This window comes from Ips typographus, linkage group LG6, assembly GCF_016097725.1.
Source record: "Ips typographus isolate SLU linkage group LG6, UJ_Ityp_2.0, whole genome shotgun sequence".
Classification (NCBI taxonomy): domain Eukaryota; kingdom Metazoa; phylum Arthropoda; class Insecta; order Coleoptera; family Curculionidae; genus Ips; species Ips typographus.
Window position 1 is genome coordinate 5,067,957 of NC_138427.1, and position 17,712 is coordinate 5,085,668.

The 17,712-nt window shown below is 32.5% G+C and overlaps 1 long non-coding RNA gene across 1 annotated transcript in view; it reads left to right on the forward strand.

Moving 5' to 3' along the window:
- The window catches only part of LOC145730651 (uncharacterized), a 30,297-nt gene extending 25,996 nt beyond the window's left edge, over window positions 1-4,301 (forward strand). The window contains exons 3-4 of the long non-coding RNA XR_014178652.1: window positions 1,700-1,838; window positions 2,500-4,301. This is a non-coding gene — a long non-coding RNA (uncharacterized LOC145730651). The remainder of the gene's footprint in view (window positions 1-1,699; window positions 1,839-2,499) is intronic.
- The last annotated feature ends 13,411 nt before the right edge of the window (window positions 4,302-17,712 follow it).

The window sequence follows — 17,712 nt, forward strand, 5'->3', positions numbered from 1 at the left end:
AGTGATAATTGCATTTCGATAATTGCACTGTACGTATCTATAACGACTGCATTGTTGTAGAGCCTATTGCTAGTACACTAATTGTTGTCCATGCGCATTTTTTTGACTTTTTATAACCAAAAAATGTCAAATGCGATGTCAACAGAAATTAATAAACGGTTTGGAACTTGCTCATTGAGCTCCATTGAGCAATCTATAGTTGCAGCAAAACCAAAACATTTTATTTATTCGGGAAATATTCCCCAAAATTACATTCGTGCCTTAAAAATGACCTGATAATTCTGCGTTCAAACTTGTTATCTTTGCAAACTGCATTCGGTCATTTTCATATTTTTTTCTAAAACATCTTTCGCCAAAAAAATATGAAAATAAACTCATGCAGTTAAGAGATAACAAGTTTTCACGCAAAATTATCGGTAATTTTTATGCACTTGTGCAATTACCCCCGATAATTCCACATGCTAAAATCATGTAAATAAGCTTTTCTGAAATATCTTTGCTCTTCGATTTATTTCTTTTTGCTCTTAGAAGTGCAATTTTTGCACTTTTTCGAGAAAATTGATTGTCTGTCAAAATTGATGCTGCAACAATTAAATACTGGTATTTTGTGGTTACTCTAGTCTAAACCAATTACAGCGACAATATGCACTAGTGAAATGATTGATCATTGTAAAAGCTACAAAGGCATTCCAAATTTCGATACTCTTTGACTGTCAAATGTCAATGATCACATTTTCAGGCTCAATACTTGATGAGTATAAAGTAAATACATTCAACTTAATTTGCATTCAGTTAATTTTTGTTGTACTAAGTTAATTGGTTTTTTTTATGTTATTTTTATTTGACCATTATTCTAACAAACACAAAGTCAGCTATGCTCTATCACAGCTATGGCTAATTTTAGTTTCACTTGCTTCTGGGGGCTACTTTAACTATTAAAAAAGTTATTGTCGTTTTAACAACTTATTTCCAGCCACAAAGTTTTTTGAAGAAAGTATGAACGTTATAAGTAATATGTTCATATCTTATTATTATGATGTACATAAAATGTATCTAAAATTCCATACAAAATTGAGAATTGAAATGTGTGGAGATGTTTGAATGTTTGAAGTAACATTAACAATAATCTGTAAAAGTCCATTTAATTTAACTTAAACACAACCTTGTGAAACCTTTTTCTAATTTATTGTTAAAAATACTCAATAACTATTAATAATTTTTAGCTTCGTCATAAATTAAACATTTTTACGTTTCTTACGTAAATGATTCATTTTAATATGCAAATTATTAAAATGCTGGTATATATGAATACAATTTTTACGAATTTAATGTTGAAAAAAGTTCCAACCACAAAATTTATAATTATTACTGCAGTGTTGCCGAGTTACCTTTGAAAACTTCGATATTTAAAGTGTATAAAGCATGACAAGCATGGAAATTCAACTGTAAAACTATTGCAAACATTAATAAGAGGTTCTATAGAAGAAAATTGCAAGATAAGAGTTTTCAGTACATAAAGCATGTTGTCTTGTTTTGCCAAACAACACTTAAGGCAATAATTGGCCAAGCAAGGCAAGATTTCGTTTAGGCAAATCTTTGGCATCAAGTATTTACAAAATACAAATTGTTTTCATTTTTTAACATTCAATTAATATATTAGTACTGGATTTTGAATCACCCTGTATTTGTTATGTTTCAGGAGTCGCAGTTGAGAGGGTCTACATAATGGATTCCACTGGTCTTCGGATTAAACCAAAAATTGACAAGTATTTGCCGATGATTAATTTTGATCGTAATGATGGTGATGACACTAACAGTTTTAACAATATTTGATCATTGTAAGTATAATCTTTTATTTTTCTTGTTTTTTATGATATTTTATTAGTCTTCTTTTATGATGGTAACAGAATTTATTTTTATTTTATTTGTCCACTACTACTTAAAAACTAAACTCTATTTAGTCACCTCTTTACATAAAGTTTATTAAGTATGACAAAACCTAAATAACTAACAAAGACAAAATCGCAAAATAACAATTATTAAATAATTGTTTTAATAAGGTTTTCTATTTCTGATAGTAAAGAGACTTTCAGTATAATATGGATTTGGGACATGGATTGTGAGCTAATCTACTCTCCCCTAAAAGAATCATGGAACCATACTATTATCAGTACCTACTATAACAATTTTACAAAAATCGTAAGACTTTTTGTCAAACATTTGTGCCAGAAATTCCACTTGAACTAAGTCTAAGTTTATCTTCAAATGTTATCAATTCTAGAGCTGTTTAGGTAACTTATTTGTAGTAAAACTTTTTTATTCCTTTGTACGTTAAGACTTTTCTTGTAAAATTAGTGACACTATTTTTTCTGTAGTGAGTTAGTTACTCCCATTTGAATATACCTAAGCACTACATTCCCCATTTTAGTCCATAAAACCGCCCATTTCTTGGACAAAAAAACAACGCAAATACTAAAGCTCTTGCTGTACTTTTTTCAGATCTGGCGAACAAAAAGCTGTCGGCATATAGCTGCAGGATCGGCACGAAGAAGAGAACTATCTCCGTCCCCCGGTGCTAAAGCATTCGGTGCCACCCCCAGGACTGCCGCCATTGGCGGAGAAAGAACAGTCGCCATGGAAACGGGAAAGAAGGCCGCCCGCGAAGCTGCACCAAGAGGAGATTCATTGCCACCTTGAGAAGTTTTAATGTTGCCTTTATTCAAATTAATGGGCGCGAATATTTTATAAGATTAAACTGTGCCTCGTATCTTTCTTTAAATTGGAATTGCTTGCGTGTTTGCCGAAACTATACGAGGGAGAGGGACTATAATTTTTGAAAAAGACTGTTGGGTTTTTTTCTCGTATTTTGCGCGGTACGGTTTTTAATGATCTCAAGTTTTTGAAGTCCAAGGAGATCTTCAATTTTGCAGTTTTTCAAAATACTAAATAAATAGTTGATAAGGATGTACTCAGTGGCGGCAAAAATAAATTCAGTTTAATTAGATGAAACAGGCAATAATGTAAACAATTACCTAGTAGGATTAGAACTTTCAAAAAGGCATAAGCATAACCTATCAAAATAAGGTGTACAGTCTTATACCCAAAAATAAAATAAAAACCCAAAAATTGAATAAACCTTTGTAAAACTTTCTAAAAAACAACAAACTAAATTTGGTTACTTTTCAAAAGTCTTAATATGGAAAAAAGTGAATATAGGTATTTCACAATTTATTTTTTTGGGTACTTTTTCTCCTATGAGCTCATTTTCATAACAGGTTTACCTCAATTTTTTAGTTTTTAAATATTATATCGCCTTCCTCCAATATCAGTATTGTTTCAAAAGAACTTGTATTAGATGTATTTTTATGTAAATATAGTTGTAATTAAGTGTTATTTAAGTTAGTATTTAAGGATTTAAAAATGTTTAACAAATTATATGTTTCGTATTTTAATGTGCTACTGCAGTACCTGAATAATAGTACAATACTAAAATTAGATCATATTTCTATTATGTAAGTATCAATTTAGTAATAAATGTTATGAGAACAGTTTGACATATTTTAATTTTAGTCCGGATCGGTGCAATATCTCAGATATTTATCCATTAACAATTTTATTAGAAAAGGAGAGCTATTGGAAATTATTTTTAGCTAACTGACTGTTTTCTAATTCTTCAAATCAAATGAGCGGGTTCAAAGTTTATTTAAAATAAAATAACCGTAACGGGTAATTTGTAGAAACCTTATCTTTGCAGAATTTCAAGATCAGTAAATAGTATAGTATAGTAGTACATTCTCGACGATTCGTTGTTCTTGAAATATTCTATTTCATTCAAAGCAAACTTTGGTCCAACCAATTCATTTGAAGAGATATGGAAAAATGTTACTGAAATAGTTGTATAAAGAAAACAGGAAGTTATGTTTACAACAGTTACACAATACTTTTTTATTGAGAATTTTATATAAACATTTTTTAATTTTAGTGGTTTTTTATAGGAATGTTTAGCAATTTTTATATGTTTAGTATTTTAATGTGTTACGGCAGTACCTGAATAATAGTACAACACTAATATAAGATCATATTCCTATTATGTAAGAATCAATTTAGTAATAAATGTGAGTGACAATATTGGGGTATTATTGGCGGAACACTATAAAATTTATAAAAAGCAGCCTGCAGATTTCGTAAGTTTTTAGCTACGTATTTTTTGATTATAATTAGTTATTGTACTGAAGCTTTTTCTGGTTATGAATTTGTAGATGACATAGAATGAACGAATTAAAATGTGTAATTATAAGCAATTATTACACGTTTTACTCATTACTCGTAACTATTTCCAACAACATATCAACTTACATTATAACATAAAACACATTGAAACAACGTAACTTAAAAACAGCCCTAATTCTATTTTTTATGATATTACCACAAAAAAATATGTACCACAATAAAATGCATTAAATCTCCCATAAAACGTTCTGCTTTCCCAATGCCCTTACTTTTTTACAAAATACTGGTAAATCTCCTTTCTTCCCGAAAAGATATATTTCAATTTACCTTCCCTAACTTTGAACAAACCAAATAGCTGCTCCAAAGTAGTATTCTTAAGAACAAATTTTAAAAGAATATCCATAGGAAAAATCAAACAAGAATCGGTTGACGTAGCAATGTTGTACAGTTGTACTGGGCTAACAGTTTTGAATATGATAAGAAGAGAAAGAATAAATCAGAAACCGTCATATTCAAAACATGTAACTGAATATTGCATTGTTACGTACTATTTTGATATTAAACATACAACTATTGTTCACAGCAACAAACATTTAGGAAATAATAACTTAATAATATAATAAAGGTGTGGTCAAAAAATTAAAAATTTTTGGATTTCACAATAACCTTAATCGAGTCTTGTGGTCAATATCTCTATTCAAACAATTTTTCCCGTTTCAATTCAAAAACTTCTTTAGATCTTTTCCGGAAGAAATACGGGATTAGAAAAAATACCCTTAAAACTACTCAATTACTTTTACTATTACCCAATTACAATTACTCAATTTAACCAACACACTTGCTGTAGGCAATCACATTCTCATTTTTATAGCCACTTTTGTTATTCGAGTGAATCAATTTAAAGAAACTGCCGCTCAAAAAATAACAAAAATTTTGTTGTCCCATTATTTTTGACGGGCAGTATATTTCCGTATTAGATAAATATGCAAATTTATACAAGACATTACATTATACTGACAAAAGCTATTCATTACATCAGTTCATCGTATGTGGTTAACAAAGTAAGTATAATAAACAAAAACGTGTATGAAAAAGTGTCTAGAGAAAAAAGTAGTACTTAACAAAATGAAGAACTTGTATACCATTAAGATTATTCGTTTGTTACTGTAACCAAGGTTGAATAAATCAATATTCTAATTTTTTTGTAATTTAATTGATATTGCATTTAGCAGATCATCAAGGCCACTGTTTTCAATCTAATAGGGTCTAAATTATAATTATCAAAGTCGGTAAAGGTACTTTACATATTGATAATATACACAACCAAATAATTATCCATTAAAATCCACTCTAAAAGAACCTCAAACTTTGTTTATTGTGGTTTATCGACGTCTTTATTACAACACCGACAAAGCCATCACAAAATTTGCATATAAACTCACCTTTACATTAGTCCCCTGGACTAACTAAGGACTAATGTCCCATTAAAGTTTGGAAAACATATAATTTCAGAAGCAAAGTTTCGTCTGGGTTCTTCGGCGAAATTCGCTTTAATTAGCTCACCAATTGTACTTCAATGTTGTGAATGGTAGGTAGCATTAACGAAACCCAAAACTTGTCCAACCATTTAAATCACAGATGGAGCAATAATTAAAACGTCAAACCGAAACCAGATTGGATCTTTCAAGTGGGTTGTGAAACCGATGAGGCCGAAAGCTTTATGGCGGCGAGAAAGCACCAGGGGCACACCCCAAAACAAGTTTACCTGGACCCCATAACTGCCTCGTAAATAGTGCGGCTTTCGTTTTTGGTTGGAAATTAAAGTCATTATTGGTTTTGCTTTCTTTTAGGATGGGATTAATTTAGTTGTATCCTGTTTCTGAAAGAAAACATAGCCATAAATAGAATCCTTGTGGTTTTTAATCACTATAAATCAACAAGGTGACTCAATAATCCAGGTGGTTATGCAATGTTACTGACTATTTTTAACAAAAATCCAGCTAGAGCCCTCTGTTTTTTGGCAGCTCAACTATGAAGAAAAATCGTTACTTACTCATAGGCCTGTTTTTAGAGGCCTACTCACCCTTCTTTAGCTGCAATGACAGAAGATGGCATTTAAGAAAAATGCCTTTAAAAACACTTTTTATAGATAAATAAATCATTCAAATACTCCGACGTTTCTATCACAAAAAAAAAACAAGGCATGCAATATAATTTTTTAAATCTAGACACAATAGTGCGACTAAAAAAAGAACAAAAATTCTCTGTAAGGTAGTAAAAGTAGAAAGTTGATTGTGGGTGCTTTTGATGGTTTACAACCTTTTTGATAACTCTTTGGTTCTACTTTCGAAAAAAAAGAAAAGGGTTTTACAACCAAACCTTAACATTGCAGTAGTACCTGAGCTCAGTGAAAATAGAGCGTTAGTAAGAGAAAGTAAAGAGTTAGGTGCTTGTGAGTGTTTTTTAGTAGGAAAAATTAGTGAAAACCAAGGTTTTTTATGGTGATATTATGACAGGAGTTTGTATGTTGGTCGTTTTGCATAAGTGACAAATTATTTTTTTAATCGTAGTAGGTGAGTCTATATACCCTTATTTATTATGATACCAAAAACACCAAGACAATGTTGCCTACTAATTAAAGTAAACTTGGAGCTGTGTAGTGAAATAATAGAACATATTGAACTTAAACATAGGTAAGGAGTTATTTAATAAATTATTCGCAAAATTTTTGGTTCTTTACAACACTCAGTATTTACAAAATATCCGAAATTTAAAAAAGGAAAAAAAGCTATTAGAACAAACTATGCTTATTAACATAACCCATTAAATTTATAAGTTTACACATTTTCAACTACCAATTTAATACTTTTTCTTACTTATTACATTGCTTATTAAGTTGCTGATGGTAGCATGTTCGTTAATTGTCGTAAACCTTGAGTTCTCTATATTATTTACGTTATATCAATTAAGAAGTAATTACAACTTTATAATGGTTAATAATACCTGTTTTGCATTCACTTATAGATAAACATTTAACACATTAAGGACGGCAATCACTAGTGTTATTATTCATACACTTAAAAAAATATTTGACTTACAGTCTAGTACCTAATAGTACTTGTGGTTTTCCAATTGTTTCCCCAGTTTACATGTTTGCTACTTATGTTGCAAAAATTGAAGTCAATGATTAAATCCCGAAGAGCAAAGCAACTACGGTCAATAAAAGCTTCTGTATAAACCTTGGTTAATAATATACTATTATTATTGGTATGTGTTGTTGTTGGCCTACTATGTTACATTGAAGAAAATAAACGAAAACGAAAATTTTCTGAAAAGTGGTTTAGTGAACTATTACATTAATACCAGAGTTACATAATTTAACCGTTTCTTACTTAAGTCCTTACTGTTTTGTACTTATATAATTCATTTCAAATGATAGATTTATAGTTAGTTTTCTCTGTTTACTGACTAAAATTAGACAGTCTAACCATAGTAGTAGCACTTCACTTAAGAACTTGTCTAATTACGGCTCTGTATTTGGTAGCAAACTCACTCTGTTAATAACAGAGGCGTAACTTTCAAATTTGTTGATGATTTAAGATGGTTTTCGGTGTTTACTGACTAAAATTAGACAGTTTACTATAATATAAATATTTAAAAGTTGAATTCCTTTTTATTTATTTGTACAGGGTATAATCAATACTAACAAATTTAATGAACAAATTAAATAGTTTTAATTAATTTTTACCTAACCCTGTACATTTTTGGACATTTTCTATTCTTCTTGCTTTTGGTAGGTAGTTGACTTTCTGACGTAATCCAGAGGAAATGATTTTGGATAAAGTGGTTCCAGTATGGGGGTTTTGTTTCAATCAAAATGGCGACCAACTCATAAAAAAACGTTTAGAAAGTTCAAACTGTTCAAATGTGCTTCAGCAGTCATTTTAACTACTAATATGATCTGAGGAAAGTCTGTATTTTTTCCCTGGCATTGGCAATATTCCATACTTTTTCTTTGTTTCTAAAGGGTGACCCCAAAATTCCTAACTGTTTTTAAAGTTTTTATTTCGTTTAACCCATTAAGCTTAACCCAAAACTTAAAACCTTCAATTCCGAACAGGATTATAAAGGGGCGGCCCATAAAACTTTTATTACGCTTTAAAACACATCCTGACATCTTTTAGTGGTCCTCATAACTTAACGCTTAACTCACCTCTTAAAGCGAATCACTGCTGTAATCCCACACAGCAAGCGGTTCCTTATTCAGTGTTTAGGTGGCGCCACACACTCCGCTTATACAGATTCCTTTAATGCCGACCCCCTGAAAGAAATAAAACGCATCAATAACTACACGGGGAGCCAAATAAAAAGTTTGAGCAAGTTATAATAAAAGTCCTATAAAATAAATTGGTTTTATTCGAGCAGGTAGGCACAGAAAAAAAGACAACCAGCTGAGTGAAAGTCGTTTCTAAGCGACAAAATGACATCATAGAGACATAAAGGGTGTCCAAATACTGATTTTTATGCGACAGTTCTTTGTGGTTTTTAAAGCACACGGACACCCGTAACGCTGGTGTAACGTAGCGGCAGTAAAAAGGCCGTTAAGGCGACTTTTACGGCAGTTAAAACTGTAAAAGTGCGTCTAGAATGGGCCCGATGAAAATATACGAGCTCAAGCTAGGCACGCGCCCGAAATCATCCAAGTTTAGCTTTACGACGACCAGGATAATAATAAACATCATCTAAGATCGTTAAACTAAAAAGGCGCAGTATCGTAAATGCCAATTTTATGTGCTGGGTGGTTGTTTTAACGCTCCGGTTTGTGTGGTTTACCTGACGATCCGAAATAACAGACAGCTAGTTTACAGTTTTATTAATGGTCTCAGAGATTTTAAAATGACATTTATGGGTTGTCAAATAAATTCTTCAACATTGTCAGTTAAGGGAATAGGTTGATAATTTTTTTCCACTACAACATAGTAAACATATTATTATTGACCGATAAGTAACTTGAGAAATTAGTTTCCTCTACCTTAATGTTTTCAGTCTAATTTCTAGATCTAGTCTGGCACAAACACAACAAAAAATGAAATATATTATTGACCTAGGTAAATAATAATGTCTATTAAGACATATGACAAATGAAATATACTTGACTTGACAGAGACAGCTAAATTAGGTTGTTCCTTCATGTTGTTGTTATCCTAAGTTTTTTATAAAAAGGCCATCAAAAATATAGTTAATAGTGGAAAAAACGATATATTATCCACGATTTAGACAGCTTATGTCTTAAACTTGACATACGGTCAATAAACCTTGGTTAATAATATACTATAACTTAAATGTCTGCAGGTTAGAACATCATCTAAGAAATTCAAATAGTGTTTTCAAAGTTTTAGAAAATAATCGACCCTTTTTGAATTTTTCATAAGTTTACTTTACTAGAATTTTAAATATTAGAAGATTGGCTAAAATCTTTCAATCAAGTGTTTCTGGATGGTAGACTGCAGATGTTATAAGAAAGGTGCAATATTTTGATTCCAATACTTTTTTGTCAATGTATCAATCTTGTCAAATCTGTATTAACGGTTTTAACATTCTTTTCATCAATAAGTATGTATTATCAAATGCAAGTAGCGTTTTTTCTTCAAACTTGTATATTCTACAATAATGTAAATAAAATTTACTATGGTTGGTTAACTAGAGGATTTTGTAAGTAAAAAAATATATTTTGTAATGAAATTGCGTCCAACCTGCTTGCAAAGATCTGTGATACGCAATTTCATGTAGTGCGATTGATTATGGCATAATTTGGCAGGAAACCCTTTCTGAAAAAGAGTAACCGCATGTGCAGCACTTGCGTTAATCTCAACACAGTGAGTCAAAAAGGCAGCTTTCAACTTTCTGCTTTTTCTTGACTAATCGCAAACCATAAACAGTGCTGCGATTTACGCCAACATTGCATCAATAGGATTCTTTTCTTTTTCTAAAGAAACGATAGTTTTTAACAAAAAAATTATAAGAATGTAGATCTTCATTGTAAAGTTTTTTCTTAAGATCTTCTTTTCTACCTTTTGACCAAAAGTCGAAAGGATAATGTGCGATAACCATTTTTGTCGGAAGAATTATTTCTTCTGGCAAAAGCTGATTGCGCGCCAATATTCTTTGGCTGGGAATACGGTCTCAGATAGATGGGTCAAGCAAGACTACTTACTGCTTTTTTACCCTCCCATCGCTGTAGACCAAAAGGATAGTTCTGGAAGAGGAAGTCGGACAAGTCCAGGAATTTTCCCTTTCGGGAAGTTCCCAGAGTTGTCTGTCTGTTGTGTGGTCTGTTTCTATTTCATCTACAACCCTCAACAACATTTGCTACACATTTTTCTGTCCAGAAAAGAAAATGAAATTGAAATTTATGTTCTTGTCTGTTTTCAGCAAATCAATCAAGTTTTTTTAAAAAAAGGACTTACTTTACTCATTCCTTTGATCATTATGATCTCCTGTATATTCCCCTATTTTCAAATTAATACCTACTAAATTTTTAAATTTGGTACTTTATACAGCTATAATTAAATAAGCAAGCTTGATTTAATTATATAGTTGAATTTTCAAACGTCAAAGAATTGTTCAAACTGACGGTTACTATATGGTTTCGATTCATGGGATGTAAGGTATGTCAATTTCCCTAACATTGGCTAAGTTGGGTTTAAGGACAAGTTAGATAAGTTTAGTTTAGGCTGTGTATTTTGCACCTGATCTGTCACATTCAAACCTCGACTTAATGAAAACTTAATCGAAAAAATATTATAGGGTAGTTCTTGAGACTTGAAATCATCTGGATACCGAATCCTCCTCTTTGAGATTTCTTTACTTTGCCACCCCCTTGAGCAAAAAAAGACGTGCATGTAAACGAAATAACAAATCCGCACACACCCCCCAAACAAATTACAAAGTCATTCCATCCTCGCAAAATAAAATAATAAAAAAAGATAAGACCTTTACGGGTCATAACATATTTTTTCCAAGCAAATTCTCCGTTTAACCTGAACCCTTATAATATCTTAAATATCCCGCGAAACGTTCCGAAACGACCGTTCCCGATCCTCCACGACCGTTTTATAGCTCCATCACGCTCCCACTTCAGCAATCCAATGGATTCTCGCCGCAAACGTGCGTCGTAACTCTCGACGGATAAGTGATTCCGAATCGATTTCGCCTTCAATCCACGACGTGCCGACCGTTTGCCTCTTTGTCGCTCCGCTGTGATTAGGCGCTTGCAGCCGCTACGGTGGCACGCGGTCTCCGCTTTTTAACCAATAGCGAGTTGGTAATGGCCTCCGCATGGTTCGTTTGACGGCCGGCAGATAGCAGTTATATCACCTCGTAAATTTCGTTTATTTCCCGCCCATAAGCCAGGCAAAGGCGGGCACTAAAACGGTGACGTCACACGCCCCACCTAAAGCACGACAAGGACGACAAGAGTGGGGATGGCCATGTTCTGTCTCGTGCTATACGGACCGGGTGTTGTGTGCCGTTTGATGATGTTTTGTTGCAGGGAATTGGGTTGGTGTATATTGCTTGTTTTGGTAATATTTGAAATTTGAAATAGTGTGATAATATTAAGGTTTCCGATGCGGGAACATGCTATAAAAATATTACAGTTATTTCATGGGAGGTTATTGCTGCAGCGTTAATGCTACTACGACTTTTACGTTGTACACATTCGACTCTGTGGATGAGGTGGAAAATTAACTAATAACTTTTTGACATATCTAGATGGGTGATGTACAGATAAGAGGCGCTAAAAACGGAGAATTTTATTTACCTATAACCTAACCTATCACACGCGATATTTCCTAGTTAATCACGTGACTACATAGTGGAAACCGCAATCAATATCATCTGGCCATGATATGCAATGTTGAAATCAAGGAAATTTTGGGCATCAAATTTTATTAGACTCCTTTATGTATACAGGGTGGCCTAAAAATACGTTCGACTTTGTTTTATCAGATTGAAATACCATTTTTCTATGTTATATTTCATGTAACATATCGTATACTTAATGTGGGCGGTTTGTGAGATATTTACGGTTCATCGTGTCTGTGATTAGCCTGTATCAGAATAGGTACTGGGATATACTGAATAATATTTCTTATTCACATAAAAACTGAAAAATAGGTGTCTCAATTTGAAAAAATAATAAAGTTGACACTGAATTTACCATAAAAAAAACATAGCCAATAATATAATGTGAGTAATTTATTTAATTTTTCTTTATTATACCTATTCCTTTTTATTCAGGAAATTGGGACTTACACTGTATAGATTGATGCAGCATAATACATCATAATACTTGTATTTAATCAATCAAAATTATAATATCAGGAAAATAAACAGTTTTGACTGGTTAGACACAAGGGTTATGTTGTGCTGCGCCAATTTATAAATCAAACTTTACTGACAGCAAAAACACATAACTATTTATGTAGTTTTACTAGGTATTCCATTACCTAATAAATAACGGATGTTATTTCTAATTACTCTAACTATTACGGTTGATATTATGCAAAATGATTAGCAATAACACTCAATTTCGTATGCTAACAATTTAAAGCATTTTCTATGGACTTCTAAGTAAACTGATCATGTGATATTGTAAATTTTGCTCCATAGAGTAATTTAATTCAAATGAAACATAAGGGCAAGTAATGAACAAAAAGTTTTATTTTTTTGTTATCAATTTACTAAATTATTATAAATTAAGTGTGTAACAAAATATTAATAACAAAAATTTCCATTCATTTTAGTGTTTGCCTAATTTTTTCTTGTATTCTTGTAAAAGAGTGCAATTTGCTTTTTCTTTTACTTATTTTTCTGTTTTAATCTAAACTTCTATTTAACTACGTCTCTAAAATAAATTAACAAACAAAAACATTGCATGCTTAATATTAAATTGTTATTTGTCTTCTTTAACACTTCTTGATTTTGCATCTCCCTGGCTTCTGTCAACGTACCTAAACATCTCCTCCACAAAACTCATAAACTGGCTAAATAGGAAATTAACTAAAAATAGTGAAATTAAAATTTTAATTAAAATATTTGCTGTATAATGCAATCATGTTTCACAGTCTTTTGTATTCATTTAACACGTTTTTGTAACTCACTCTACTATAATTATTTCAACGCTCTAATCCATTTCTCTTTTAACCTCAATTTCGATTATGACATTTTCTCTCAATTTATTTCTTTTCTGTTCTCTCTATTCAGAACTGTCTCTCTTTTTGATGAGATTTTGATTCAACTCCATTCAAGATTACTTTACAGTAATTTTACTAACGATAAAAATAAGTCTAGTAAAAAAGCAAACATGTTTACATACAATACTTAAGTAATGCAGTTTCGCTCTAAAAGTTTGAATTTTTATTTAAGTTAATTCAATTAACAAAAGTAAAAAATGCTAATTAAAATTCAATTATAAACAAAAATTATTCAAGGGTATTAAAACAGCAAAACCGCATTTTTTGCCTTCTTCATATAGACAATAATTCACGTACATAAGCAAAACAAGTCATTAAATTAAATAACCTACTTCACCTTGGTGGACACTCTTTTAATAAACTATTCTACCATGTAAATATAATAGAGAATGTTCGTGTAAAACCGCTTAAGTTAGGTCAGTACTGAATAGTACTTTCCCGGAATTTATAATATGATTTTTTCCATATTTACGTCACTGACATATTGAATTACACGATTTGTTGTAGTCTGCAAGAACATCACGTAACCTGTTAAAATAGCAGACATTTAATTTTTTTACTTCGGACAACAGAAAATAAGAACCTTCATTAATAACAGGCACGTCAAGTACACTATCGGGTTCTTAAAATTCTTCAGCAAAAAGAAACGTGATACGCCATTCCATTTAAAATGTCACCAATCCTCCGCAACAAGAATTATGCTTTCTGTCTGCTCGCTTCTCTTTTTTACCCTTTTGTCGAGGAACCGGCCGGAATTCTTGAAAACGTTCACGCTTCAGGTCATCATCATCATATACGTGAGCTTCACTTAACGTTTAATTTAGCATATAAAAATTAAGAAAAAAATAATTACGAAATCGTAATTTGAACGAATTCGGGGCGGTTCGAAAAGATAAAGTGGAATTCCTAAATTGGTGTTCCAGACTTATTAAATCGATTTCAAACTGACAACTACGCCGAAAAGTGGAACGCTCGTAAAAGCGGACCGTATAATTTCTGGCCGGATAGAAGAAAGGCTATAAAACCAGGCCCATCAAAAAATAATAAAAGACACGAAGCCGGTATCAAGTGCTGTTCAAGTAGTTCATTCATTTCTTTTCCTATCTTATAATAAAGTATGTATGTTTTATGGAGATCCTCTCAGTGTGGAGTTATCAAAAATGAGTATCAGTTTAAAATCAGCTTTAATCAAACTCACTAATGATTATTATAAAATGCTCAAAATACTGAACAACCATTTTTGTACTAAATTTATCCAACAAATAAATTTCCATAAGACTACTAAAATGTCTTATTACAGTTTCTGAAAAAATCAACTTTTAGACTAAAAAATTAATAACTTGAAACATTTGTAAAAGGTCTTCACATCTATGAGACAACAGTCTAACGCGCTTTTTCGGAAATTCTGAAAAAATCTGAAATATAGTTTACTAAATCATCTTTACTAAAGCCTCAAAGGTTTAGATTTTTCAGGATGTTTTTAAAACAAGGTTTTATGGTTTTTTTTAGCTCACAGTGGTCCCTACGACTAAGTTTATAGAAGCTTGTACAGGGTGTGTAAATCAAAGTCTAAGATTGTAGCTGATGCTCTTATATTTCTTATTGCAATGTTCACAGCGGAAATATGGACTTTAAACCATCAAGTACTTAGAAACCGAATAGAGTCTTTTGATTGAGACGACTCTTACGAGTATCGAGGACAGAACAACAAACCAACGTATTCGTATTACAAGAAATTGGTCTACGTACAAGACTGCTAACCAAAATAAATTTCATGTAATTGCAGTAGCTTGGGCATATAGATAGAAGATCAGGAACAATAGAACGACTAATAATAGAAGGGAAGAAGGCAAACGCCGAAGAAGCAGATCTCCAACTAGATGGGTAGATGAAACAAATCCCTTAATTCAATCCCTTAATTTAACTGCATAAAAAGATTGCACAAGATAGGCAAGGAAAACATGAATAGTGCCACTACATCCTTTGAAGAATAAATTTCTAGTAGCGTGCAGGAAATCTTGTTGATGATATTTGCCAGTGAATTTTACAGAAATCTGCGGAACCTTTGAAACATCTCTCCTAAAAAATCATGTATTCTCTTATCAAACGTTGATGCAACTTGAGTACTCTTTGACCGCTACTTACTGATCATCAAAGTTTGTCTAATGCATCGTGATTCTTCCTAATGGCGGAGTAAATGTGTAGCGGAATGGGAAAATCCACAAACTTTTACTAAAAGCAAGTACATCTTGAGAAAATGAACGCCATAGTCATCAGAAATCCAAGTAATGTGCCTAATAAGGGTGCATATTCAACTTAAAGGGGGCATAACGCGATTAGAGGATCGTATCGCAGCTTCAAATATTAATTCCCGCCTGGCGGCAGTAATAAAACAATTCCTGTATAGGCCGGGCAAAACGGTCATAAAACGAAAGACCGCGTGACGGAGTTATAAAACATTCTCCTGCAAGTTGAGGCAACCTGTGTCTGACAGCGGGAACGTAATTTGTGAGTCCCTAATGGCAGGGCCAATCTCGAGGAGCTGCGCGAATTGGGAATATGAAAATTACGATTTATCGACTTTAATAAAAATATAAAGGACGTCTTCAGTTTTCTAACAATGGGGATGCTCTCTCTGAACGATGACGTGTAGATCGTTCGCAAACCACCCTATATGGAACGCTATTTTTTATCCTAAACTCAAGAGGGAATGAGAATGGTTTTTTGCTCTTGCTGGAACAAACAAAATATTGAAATGCACACCTATAAAACCGTCGATACGTTCATGTTATATGAGGCAGAAAGCTCTAAAATATTGGAGCAACTATTTGAATGCAGTCTTATGCAATGTAAAACACGGTCCTTTGGGACAAGTAAATCATTTTGCTCCTCCTTTATTTGTCAAACAAACCATTCAAAAAGTAACTTTAATTTACCTGGAATGGTCGTCGTATCGAGAAACACGACCTTAATAAATTTCATGCGTCTGACATTTCTCTGGCAACAAAATGAAACGGGTTTGATGATGTGTGCCTCAGGTAAAAAGTTCTTATTAAAAAAAAACAGAAATCCCGATCTATGTGCCTTATACGAAATAATTCAGGATACGGTTTAACCTGTTCCCAAATGGCTGGATATCTCCCTGATCTAAATCCTCGATAATTTACCAGTTTCTGGAGAACCGAGGTCGGTGTGTATATAGCACCGAACCGTGCAATAAATTGAACGGGGCTATTCTCATAAAATAGCCCGCCAACTACCCGGGTGGGTGTAACAAACTTTCACGATAACGTCGGCCAGGATTTGTAAGCCATCGCTAATTAACGGAAGGAACAATCCAAAAAAGGGGAAAAAGAAAGTTTCAGCTCTCAGGTATATAAGGGTGCCATATTTTACAGCAGTTTGTATCCAGCTTGAGCTTTTTTCGTGTTTTTTATTACGGTTTCCAACAAGAAAACCAATGTTTTACGCACCGTTTCAGTTACGTTGATTACAATGGAATTGATTACAAAACGCAAATTAATTAGGGAAATGTAGTGTAATTTGACTTAAAAACATTTGTTTTGATACGTCCACTTTTAACATGAAGGTATTAACACAGTATTAAGAAGATTATTGAGGTCGTTTTAATGGTGTCGTTCTGAAAATCCGATGGGTATAGTGGGTGAGGCAGTACCTTCTTACTACAATTTTCCCTCACCCACTGTACTCCTTCGATATTTTGTGATATGTGTAAATTAATAAATAATTAAATTATAATTATTTTGAGGACTAAAAAATTTCACAAAAAAAATGTCAAAATCCTAGAAACAGGTATATGACCTTTTATACACAAAATGTCTAGAATTTGACATGGAATCTGAAAACGCAAAAATATACAGAGTATTCTATTTAAAATAAGCAAGTTGACATTTGACGAACCGGGGGAAATAACGACAAGTCCATTTTTCTCCGGAAAAAGTTAACCAGACAGAAATATTTATTTTTTATGTAGTATAGGTGTAGGTATGTGTGTGTAATGGTTAGAGTTACGGAATTCTTGCAAGAGATGAACAATGTTTATAATGACTTTTTGCACCCACTTGACTAAACGAAGGAAAGCGATTATAAATGTTCAGAACCTGTAGATTTCGTTCACTTAAAACCGTGTGGACGCAGTCACAAAATGGCAGAACGATAGTTTGTTAGCAGGAAATGAAAGAGCAGTTCATGACAAACATTTTGA